Genomic DNA, 11,961 nt, shown 5'->3' on the forward strand with positions numbered 1-11,961 from the left:
CATTGGGATACTGAAAATTAATATACCCTACCTAGAAGTTAAGGTTTTTATTAAACTAACTGAATCCAGCAAAATATAAAAGGATATATCACAACCAAGTTGACTCTATTTCAGGAATATGACTGTTTCAACATAAAAATTAATCAATGCCATTCACCATGTTAACAGGAGAAATGAGGAAAATTTATGATTATTTTAATAATGTAAGCATTGATAAAATTCTGTATGTAGTCATAAAAAAAAAAACTCTCAGCAAACTCTAGATAAAAGGAAACATCTTTAAACTGTTAAAGGGTATTTATGGAAAAGGGACTTCCCTGGAGGCTCAGTGATAAAGAATCCACCTATAATGCAGGAGTCACAGGAGATGCGGGTTGGGAAGATCCCCTGAGGGAGGGCATGACAACCCACTCCAGTATTCTTGACTGGAGAATCCCACGGACAGAGGAGCCTGGTGGGCTCCTCAGTCCATAGGGTCACACAGAGTCGGACACAACTAAAGCAACTTAGCATGTAAGTACACATTTATGGAAAAACAAAACTACAGGATAGAGTACTTAATAGTGAAATATTTCACTCTGAAACAAGGAATATACTGAAAGTCCTACCTAATACAATAAGGCAAGAAAAATAGATAACAGGATTAAAGGTAGAGGAAATAAAATTGAATCCTTTGCATTCTTAGAAAATAAAATCCACAGATTGATACTAGAATTATTAGGTGAGGGCTTCCCTGGTGGTCTAGTGGTTAAGAATCTACCTGCCAATGCAGTAGGCACAGGTTCAATCCATGGTCCAGGAAGATCCCACATGCTGCAGAACAACTAAGCCTGATTGCCACAACTATTGAGCCAGCACTCTTCAGTTTGGGAGCCACAACTACTGAAACCCATGCACTACAATAAAGAGTAACCTCTGCTCTCCGCAACTAGAGAAAAGCCAGCACACAGCAGTGAAGACTCAGCACAGCCAAAAATAAAAATAAATTAAACAAAAAGAATTATTAGGTGAGTTAACAAATTTACAGGATACAGATTGCCATGCAAAAGTCAATGAAATTGTCCTTGTTGAGCATCAAGCCATTAAAAAATGAAATCTAAAAAGATACCATTTACAATAGGATTAAAACATACCAATCACCTACAATAAATCTAAAGAAAGATGTGGAGTACCTCTATACAGAAAATCTAAAAACATTTTTAGAGAAATTGAAAATGATCTAAATAAATGGAGAGATATATTCTGTTGATGTATTAGAAGATTCAAATTAGTAGAGATGTCATTCCTCTCTAGATTTATCTGTAGAGTCAATGTAGTCCCAATCAAAATTGCAATGAGTTAATTTTTGTGGAATTGACAGGTAGATTCTGAAGTGGAATGGGCTTCCCTGATAGCTCAGTTGGTAAAGAATCCGCCTGCAATGCAGGAGACCCCAGTTTGATTCCTGGGTCAAGAAGATCCATTGTAGAAGGGATAGGCTACCCACTCTACTATTCTTGGGCTTCCCTGGTGGCTCAGTTGGTAAAGAACCCGCCTGCAATGCCGGAGACCTGGGTTCAATCCCTGGGTTGGGAAGATCCCCTGGAGAAGGGAAAGGCTACCAACTCCAGTATTCTGGCCTGGAGAGTTCCATGGACTGTATAGTCCATGGGGTCACAAAGAGTCGGACATGATTGATCAACTTTCACTTTTTCTGAAGTGGAAGGATAAAGAACATGTCAAGGGTCAAGAATAACCATGCACTCCTGAGAAAAATGTGTGAGGACAAACTCTACTGAATATTAAGATGCAAATCTAATTAATACAGTATGATATTGGTGAAAACATTGACAGATCACAGAATGGAGTAGAGTCCATATATAGACACCTGATTTATGACAAAGGTGCCACTGCAAAAGTGGTGGTGGATTAGATTTTCCTATGAAAAGGGAAAGAAAAGAGACACCCTGCCATCTCACACCATAAACAAAATTCAATTCCATGTTGATTGTAGCTTCAAACATAAAAGATAAGGATTAGAAAGAGACAGCCCAGAAACAGACTCAGAAAGTGGATGAGAGATTTACTTCTTACTTTTGAATGTTTTTAAACTTTCGTGCCTGCAGTGGGATGGTAAGGTAGTTACCCTCTTATAACACATCTAAGTGATGCTGAGATCTAGACTCCTTTCTTGAAATACAGACCCAAACTTGGGAGAGACACCTTCAGAAACCACTTCAAAATAAGTTTCTTCCTTTGTGATGAGGACTTTGAGGCCCAGGAGCTTCAGTGAACTGTGATTCCCAGGTTTCTTCTCCTCAGTCATATACTAATACAGTCAGTCCTATACCAAATGGGGCGTTTCCAGCTGCTTCCAACACCTTGGATCCTACTCCATTAAGGATATTCCCTACTCCTCTTTCATGAGGCTGTACTATTTTGCTGCTAAAAAAAAAAAAAAAGAACTTGGCAAATTCTCCTCCTTCCTAATGTTTAATCTGTTGATTCTCCTTGAATCGCTAATATATTTTTGAAAACTTCAAAGGTGAGTAAATGTCCTAGGTATTAATTGTAGTACTATATCCCAAATAATTCTGTTTATTAGAATGACTGTCAGTGAATATTCACTCTTGAATTCACCTAAATATAGCATTTCCCCTCATCAGAATTTTAGATTAATATCAGCAGACACACAAATTCTTATTTCATTAACCTGTATGTAATTTTAATATTCATTGACATGGACATTTTATTACTAACTACACTGCCTGGTCTAACATACGTTTCTTCTGGCAGGTAAAAGCACAATTAACAATGCTGTTCTTTGAAGACAGAGCACCTAATGAGTTCAATGATCAGACTCAGGAGATAGCCACAAAAGTTGCTGTATCTAAATGTTTCAGTCCTTATTTAGCAGGCACGTCCCTGCAATGACTCAAAAGCATTTTTAGATACGTCTGTGTAGTCTACTAAGTTTAAAATGGGTAACAGCTATTTATCCTAACACATTATCAAAATTCTAAGATAGATTCTGAGACAGAAAAAGTTAATAATTTCTCAGAAAGCCACACAAGCCTATATCACAGGCACTATTTTGCTGTCACCTATTAGAGTCCAGAACAGGCAACTCCATGGAGACAGAAAGTAGAGGAATAATTACCAGGGACTGGGTCAAAGGGAGAACGGGAATTACTGCAAATGTAGACAGAGTTTCTCTTTGGGGTGATGTAAATGTTCTTGAATTACATAGTGATGACGGTTGCACAATTTTGTAAATATACTAAAAATCACTGACTTGCACACTTTCAAAGAGTGGTTTTTTAAAAAGATTATTTGGCTGCGCTAGGTTTTAGTTGCATGGCATGCAGGATCTAGTTTCCTGACCAGGGATTGAACCTGGGCCCTCTGCATTGGGAGCATGGAGTCTTAGCCAGTGGACCACAGGGGAAGTCCCTCAAAGAGTGTATTTTATAGTATGTGAATTATAGCACAATAAAACTGTTATTAAAAGATCAATATCCTCTACATAGGGAACTATATTGAGTACCTTATAATAACCTGTAATGGAAAAGAATCTGAAAAAGAATATATATGTGTAACTAAATCATTTTGCTGTACACCTGAAACTTAACAACATTAATAATGATATTTCAATTTAAAAAAAATCATTATCTCCCAACTGTAAAAATCAAAGAACTATCCAAAACTCAATCCTAATTCAATTAAATAAATTAATTAAAAATTAATCAAGGCTTAATCTTTTAGAAAGAATAAATAAGTTCTGTTATCTGACATTATTGAGGAAGACTGGTCTGTTAATTAAAAAGGAAGTCATTGTATAAAGATATATACACAATTTGTAAACATTTTATTCCAACTTAAAACATAAAAGGGTGCACATGCATTTAACTATCTTTTATATAAAGCCAAGAAGTTTCCTTTAGGTTTGATTTTACTAATTGGTGTTCTCTGCTATCTTTCTGACATAGACCACACTCACAGGTATCATTTCCAGAATTGATATTTTTATTTATTTTTTATTGGAGGATGATTGCTTTACAGTGTTGTGGTGGTCTCTGCCATACATCCACATGAATCAGTCGTAATTATATATATATCCCCTCCCTCTTGAGCCTCCCTCCTTTCCCATTCCATCCCTCTGCGTCATTGATGAGCTCCCTGTGTTATGTAGCAGCTTCCTGCTAGTTATCTATTTTACATAAATAGTGTATACATGTCAATGCTACTTTCTCAATTTCTCCTGGCCTCTCCTTCCCCTGCTCTGTCCACAAGTCTGTTCTCTATGTCTGTGTCTCTATTTCTTCTCTGTAAATAAGTTAATCAGTACTATTTTTCTAGATTCCAAATATGTGTGCTAATATATGATATTTTTCTCTTTCTGAGTTACTTCATTCTGTGTAATGGGCTTTAGGTTCATACACCTCACTAGAACTGACTCAAATTCCAGAAATGGTATTTTTAAAGCAGACCAGAGCTCAGAGACACACGTGGAGAAATCTGAGTTCAGAATCCTTCCATTTTTTTCAATTCCCCCTTTAGAAAAACATTCCATACAAAATAAGATTCTCTTGGCCTCACTCTTGTTCCAGCCACTGCCACCATCACCATTCTGTGTGGATGGACTCTTGCAAACTTTATGCTGGCACAACCTGCCTAACAACCTCACTCATATCATGTTGCTCTGAGTTCCCTTGCTTTCTGCCCACTGATCTCAAGGTGAACTCAGCCTTGTGCAGTTTGGAAACTCATGGGAATGATGTGCTGAGTGTGAGCTTTGAAGAGTAGCAGATGATAAGAATTGGGAGGATAAATTATTATCCATTTTCCCCCATCTTGTCCCTCACATACTGCCTCAGGGGGTTTATGTGGCTTCTCAGAAGTTGATTCATGAGATTAAGCATTTAGTTGCACTTAGCCAGCTTGATACTAGCTTTCTTTCTGTATCTCCTTCATTCTTCCTACCCCTCATTCCTCCAGGGATTTCACTCCTTATCAAAGAAGTAACACATAAGCTTTGTTTCAAGCTCTGTTTTTAAAAAAATTTATTTAGTTATTTTTGGCTGAGCTGGGTCTTCGTTGCTGTTTCAGCTTTTCTCTAGTTGCGATGCATAGGCTTCTCACTGCAGTGCTTTTCTTGTTGTGGAACATGGGCTCTAGAGCATGGGCTTCAGTAGTTGTGGTGCACAGACTTAGTTGTTCTGTGCCACGTGGGAACTTCCCTGATAAAGGATTGAACCCATCTCCTGCATTGGCAGGCCAATTCTTTATCACTGAGCCACCTGGGAAGCCCCAAGCTCTATTTTTGAGGGAACCCAAGGCTAAGACATCTCTCAATCTTTCACAGCTACTTTATCCACTCCTTATTTGACGGTAATTTTTAGTGCCCTGATTATAGCAAGTGTTTTGAAAGTATATAACCCTTTTAATAGTAAAACCAAACTTTCCTTTTTAATTCTCATGTTTCATGAATTAATTTAATAAATAAATTATGTAATGGCAGTAACACACATAGCTGACAAAATGAGGTTTATAAAGAGTTGGCCCTTGGTAGGTATACCCATGAATATGCTGGAAAGGAGTCATGTCTACAGATTAATTTTTTTCATTTTTTCCACAGAAATTACATTTTTAAAAACTATAGTTGATTTATGTGTTAGTTTCAGGTGTTGTTGTTCAGTCACTAAGTTGTGTCTGACTTTTTGTGACTCCCATGGATTGCACATACCAGCCTCCTCTGTCCTTCACTATCTCCCAGAATTTGCTCAAATTCATGTCTATTGAGTCAGTAATGCTATACAACTATCTCATCCTCTGCCACACCTTTCTCCTTTTGCCTTCAATCTTTCCCAGCATGAGGGTCTTTTCCAATGAGTCAGCTCTTCACATCAGGTGGCCAAAATATTGGAGCTTCAGCATCAGCATCAGTCCCTCCAATGAATATTCAGGGTTGATTTCCTTTAGGATTGACTGGTTGGATCTTCTTGCAGTCCAAGGGACTCTCAAAAGTCTTCTTCAGCACCACAGTTCAAAAGGATCAATTCTACAGCACTCAGGCTTTCTTATGGTCCAACTCTTACATCCGTACATGACTACTGGAAAAAAAACACAGCTTTGACTACACAGATCTTTGTCAGCAAAATGATGTCTCTGTTTTCTAATACACTGTCTAGTTTTGTCACACCTTTCCTTCTAAGGAGCATGTGTCTTTTAATTTCATGGTTTCAATTGGTGTCTGCAGTGCTTTTGGAACCCAAGAAAACAAAATCTGTCACTGCTTCCACTTTTTCCCTTCTATTTGCCATGAAGTGATGGGACAAGATGCCATGATCTTAGTTTTTCGAATGTTGAGTTTCAAGCCAACTTTTTCACTCTCTTTCACTTTCATCAAGAGGCTCTTCAGGTCCTCTTTGCTTTCTGCAATTAGAGTGGTATCATCTGCATATTTGAGGTTGTTGATATTTCTTCCATCAATCTTTATTCTAGCCTGTGATTCATCCAGCCCGGCATTTCACATGATGTGTTCTGCATATAGGGCTTCTCTAGTGGCTCAGACAGTAAAGAATCTGCCTGCAGTGCAGGAGATCTGGGTTCGATCCCTGGGTCAGGAAGATCCCCTGGAGAAGAGCATGGCAATTCACTCCAGTATTCTTGCCTGGAGAATCCCATGGACAGAGGAGCCTGGCAGGCTACATTCCAGAAGGTCACACCGAGCCAGACACGACTGAAGCGACTTAGCATGCACATGCACTCTGCATATAAGTTAAATAAGCGAGGTGACAATATATAGCCTTGTCATACTCCTTGCCCAATTTTAAAGCAGTCAGTGGTTCCATGTCCAGTTCAGGTGTCTGGTTTCAGGTGTATAGCAATGTGATTCAGTTATAGATATCTATTTTTTTCAGATATTTTCCTCATATATTATTCCAAGATTTTGAATATAGTTCCCTGTGTTGTACAATAAATCCTTGTTGTTTATTGATTTTATGTGTAGTAGTTTGTATATATTAATGCCATACTCCTAATCCCCTTCTTCCCTTTGGTAACCATAAGCTTGTTTGTAAGTCTGTGTGTTTTGTTTATAGATTCATTTGTATTATTTTTTTAGATTCCATATATAAAGGATAGTACATATTTGTCTTTCTCTGTTGGAGTTACTTTACTTAATATGATATCCTCTAGGTCTATCCATGTTGCTGCAAAAGGCAGTATTCCATTCTTTTTTTATGGCTGAGTAGTATTCCATTGTATATGTTTCCTATATCGTCTTAAACCAACTGTCTGTTGATGTCTTGTTATTGTTAAATAGTGCTGCTATGAACACTAGGATACTCTTCTCAAATTAAGAGTTTTCATCTTTTCCAGGTATATGCTCAGCAGCGAGACTGCTGGATCATATGGTAACTCTATTTTAGTTTTTTAAGGAACCTCTATATTGCTTTCCATAGTGGCTACACCAATCTACATTCTCACCAACAGTATAGGAGAGTTAACTTTCCTTCACTCTCTCTCCAGCATTTATTATTTGTAGGCTTTTTAATAATAGCCATTTTGACAGGTGTGAGGTGATACCTCGTTGTGGTTTTGATTTGCATTTCTCTAATAACTAGGGATGTTAAGCATCTATTCATGTGCCTATTGGCCATCTGGATGTCTTCTTTGGAGAAATGTCTATTTAGGTCTTCTGCCCATGTTTTGATTGGGTTTTCTGATACAGACTTGTATGAGCTATGTGTATTTTGAATATTAACCCATCAGTTATATCATTACAAATATTTTCTCCATTACGTAGGTTACCTTTTCATTATTTTTTTTTTTTTTGATGGTTTCCTTCACTGTGCAAAAGCTTTTAAATTGATTAGGTCGCACTTGTTTATTTTTGCTTTTTATTTCTATTGCCTTAGGACAATATTGCTACGAATTATGTCTGAGAATGTTTTGCCTATGTTTTTCTGAGTTTTATGGTGTCATATCTTACATGTAGGTCTTTAAACCAGGTTGAATTTATTTTTGTAGATGGTGTGAGGAAGTTTTCTAATTTCATTAGGTGTAGCTGTCCAGTCCTCCCAACACCACTTGCTGAAGAGACTTTTTTCTACATTGCATTTTCTTGCCTCCTTTGTTGTAGATTAATTGGCCATAGGTGTGTGGGTTTATTTCTGGGCTATTTATTCTGTTCCATTGATCCCTATGTCTGTTTTTGTGCCAACAGAATGCTGTTTTGATAACCATAGCTTTGTAGTATAATGTGAAGTCTGAGAGTTAGTTATGCCTCTAGCTTTCTTCTTTTCTTCAGGATTGCTCTGGCAATTCTGGGTCTTTTGTGGTTCCACATTATTTTAGGATTATTTGCTCTATGTGAAATATGTCCCAGATGTTTTGATAGGGATCACATAAAATCTGTAGAGTGCTTTGTGTAGTATGGTCATTTTACTATATTAATTCTCCCAATCTGAGAGCATGGGATACCTTTCCATTCCTTTGAATCATCTTACATTTCTCTGATCAATGATTTATAGTTTTCAGTGTACAGGTCTTTCATTGCCTTGGTTTAGTCGCTAAGTTGTGTTCAACTCTTGTGACCCCATGGACTGTAGCCCACCAGGCTCCTGTCTATGGGATTCTCCAGGCAAGAATACTGGAGTAGATTGCCATTTCCTTCTCCAGGGGATCTTCCCAACCCAGGAATCAAACCCGGGTCTCCTGCATTGCAGATTCTTTACCAACTAAGCTAGGAGGGAAGACCTTCATCTCCTTGGTTAAGTTTATTCTTTTTTTTCCCTTGGTGCAATTTTAAACAGAATTTTTTTGAAACTTCCTCCTTCTGATATTTCATTGTTAGTATAAACAAATATAACAGATTTCTGTATATTAACCTTGTATCCTGCTACTTTTCTGAATTCACTTATTTTTTGTAATAGTATTGTGTGCTGGAGTTTTTAGGGTTCTTTAGATAGAGTATTTATCATACCATGCAGAATAATTTTGTCTGGCCATTTAGGAAAAAGTTTGGAAGCTTCTTAAAAAGTTAAGCATATACCTAATATATATATATGACTCAGCCATTCCTTCCTTAGTATTTACCAAACAGAAACAACGCATATGTCCATACAAATTTGTCTGCAAATGCCCATAGTAGCTTTATTTGTAGTAGCCAAAAAATGGTAACAACTCAAATGTACATTAGCAGGTAAATATATTAACAAGTTTTGATTATATAAGTATAATGGAGTGCTACTTAGCAACAAAAAGAAATAAACTATTGATACATGCAACACAAATGGATATCAAAACAACAATACTGAGTGAAAGAAGCAGAAAAAAAAAAGTACTTACCATGTAACTTCTAAATAAAATTCTAAAAATTCAAACTAATCTCAAGTGACAGAAATAGATTAGTGGTTGCCTTGGAAGGGAGAGGGAGCACAGAGAGGCAGGAGGCAAGGATTACAAAGAAGCAAGAGGAGACTTTTTGAGGTGATAGATATATTCATTATCTTGATTGTGGTGATGGTTTCATTGGTGCATACATGTAAAAATTATCAAATTGTACACTTTAAATATGTATAATTTATTGTACATACATTATACCTCAATAAATTTGCTCAGAAAATTAAAAATTTACACATGGGCAAACACATGAAAATGTGCTTACTATCATTAGTTAATAAGGAAATATGAATTAAATCACACCAAATACAGCTGTTGGGGAAAGCATACAGCTTGTTTAACATGCTTTCATGTTAGCATCAAAAATTCACCTGACTTAGAAATAACATGAACTTGTAACTGTTACAGGAAAAGCTCATATTCTGTTTTATTACAGTGTTTTGGTGCCATCCTGACCAGTACCAGCAGTCATGTGGAAGAGTCTAAAACATCTCTTCAGCAACTCAGGTTTTTCTTCAGATGTTGGTCTTCATTATAGAAAAAAGAGTTCCTTGGTGAGTGATGTATTCCATGTTTGAGAAAGAATAACTCAAGCTGAGTTTTGGGTTTCTTAACTACTATCACAAAGAAAGAATATTTTCAGCAGTTCCTAGCAGGAGGTGGTGTTAAAAAGGATAAAGGGGTAGATCTGACAAGAGGGCTACTAGGCACAAGTAGAAATAGTCAAAGTATCAACTGGAAATAATATACCCACCACAAATACTAAGATGAAAAAGAGTAACAAGCAGAAGGGTTGGAGAAAATGTGGAGCAATTGGAAGTCCCCATGGTTGCAGGCATGTAAAATGGTACAATCCTTTGGAAAAAAGGTCTGGCAGTTTTTTATGAAACTAAACACACACCTAATCAAGGACCCAATGATTTCATCCTTAGTGTTTACCAAGATGAATAAAGACATGTGTTTACACACACACACAAGCACAATTTGTACAAGAATGTTCACGGTAGCTTTATTCATAATATCAAAAAAAAAAGTGGAAACAGCCCAGGTAACCATCAACAGGAAAGTGGAAAAAAAGACAATACTCAGCAATGAAAAGAAATGAACCACTGATACAGGCAACATGAATTAATCTCAAAAACATGCTAAGTGAAAGAAGCATTATACTTCGTATGATTTCATTTATATGAAGTTTTAGAACAGGCAAATTTAATCTGTGAGGCAAAATAATCAGAACAGTAGTTATATCTGAGAGGTAGACGGGGGCTGCCTCGGTAAGGGCATGAGGAGATTCTTTGGCATGATTGTACTGTTCTAAATTTTGAATAGGGTTTGGGTTACATGCTGCTGCTGCTGCTAAGTTGCTTCAGTAGTGTCCAACTCTGTGCGACCCCATAGACGGCAGCCCACTAGGCTCCCCCGTCCCTGGGATTCTCCAGGCAAGAACACTGGAGTGGGTTGCCATTTCATGAGGTATATGGATTTGTGAAAAAAATCAGCAAATTTATATACTTAACATTTGTGCATTACATTGCATGTAAATGTACACTGAAAATTTAAAAACTAAACTATAATAAACTCTATTTAATGATATGAATTTTGAAGTATTATTGGGATGTATACTGATGTCTGCAATTTATTTTAAATGCACCATAAAAATAACATGGATGGATAAGTAATAAAATATGTAGAATAAAATGAATAATCCATGTGGTTGGTTATTTGGGTATTTACTATAAAATTCTGTCAATTTTGCTGAATGTTTGAACATTTTTATAATAAAATCATGGGGGGAAATCCCCAGGTCTTATCTTCCCATTATATACTCTTGGCCTGGAATAAATTATTCTTCCCATAGGATAGAAACTCTATAGAAACTTAGGGACCAGAAATTAGCCCCTGCATACTTTCTGGGACTCTAAAAGGTTAAGTCATACATGTAAACATTTTAAGAAAGGTAAGAAAATACAATAATTATTGAAAAGGAAGCCAAGTTACATTAAGACTAATTACTAATATTGGTGTTTATTATCACCACAAAGTAAGATGAGAGTATTACTTTTTGTACTTTTTAGAAAACTGACTTTTTTCAACCATTGCAGGAAGAGCTATATTTTATGTCAAGTTATATATATGAATTTCCTAAAGGAAATCAACCCTGAATATTCATTGGAGGGACTGATGCTGAAGCTTGAAGCTCCAGTATTTTGGCCACCTGATGCGAAGAGCTGACTCATCAGAGAAGACCCTGATGCTAGGCAAGATTGAAGGCAGGAAGAGAAGGGGATGACAGAGGACAAGATAGTTGGATAGCATCACTGACTCAATGGACATGAATTTGAGCAAGCTCTGGGAGATGGTGAAGGACAGGGAAACCTGGTATGCTGCAATCCATGTGGTCACAAAGAATCAGACATGACTGGGCATCTGAACAATATATGAATAGGCCAATGTGTCCAACTTTGTCCAGAATTTGGATATTTAATCATCATTTTAAAAAAGACTTTTGAGCGTTTTCCTATATACCTAATATTATCATTGTTAACATGCTACATATGGGATAAAATAACATCC

Source organism: Giraffa tippelskirchi, chromosome 3 (genome assembly GCF_054371585.1).
Source record: "Giraffa tippelskirchi isolate mGirTip1 chromosome 3, T2T-mGirTip1v1.2.pri, whole genome shotgun sequence".
Classification (NCBI taxonomy): domain Eukaryota; kingdom Metazoa; phylum Chordata; class Mammalia; order Artiodactyla; family Giraffidae; genus Giraffa; species Giraffa tippelskirchi.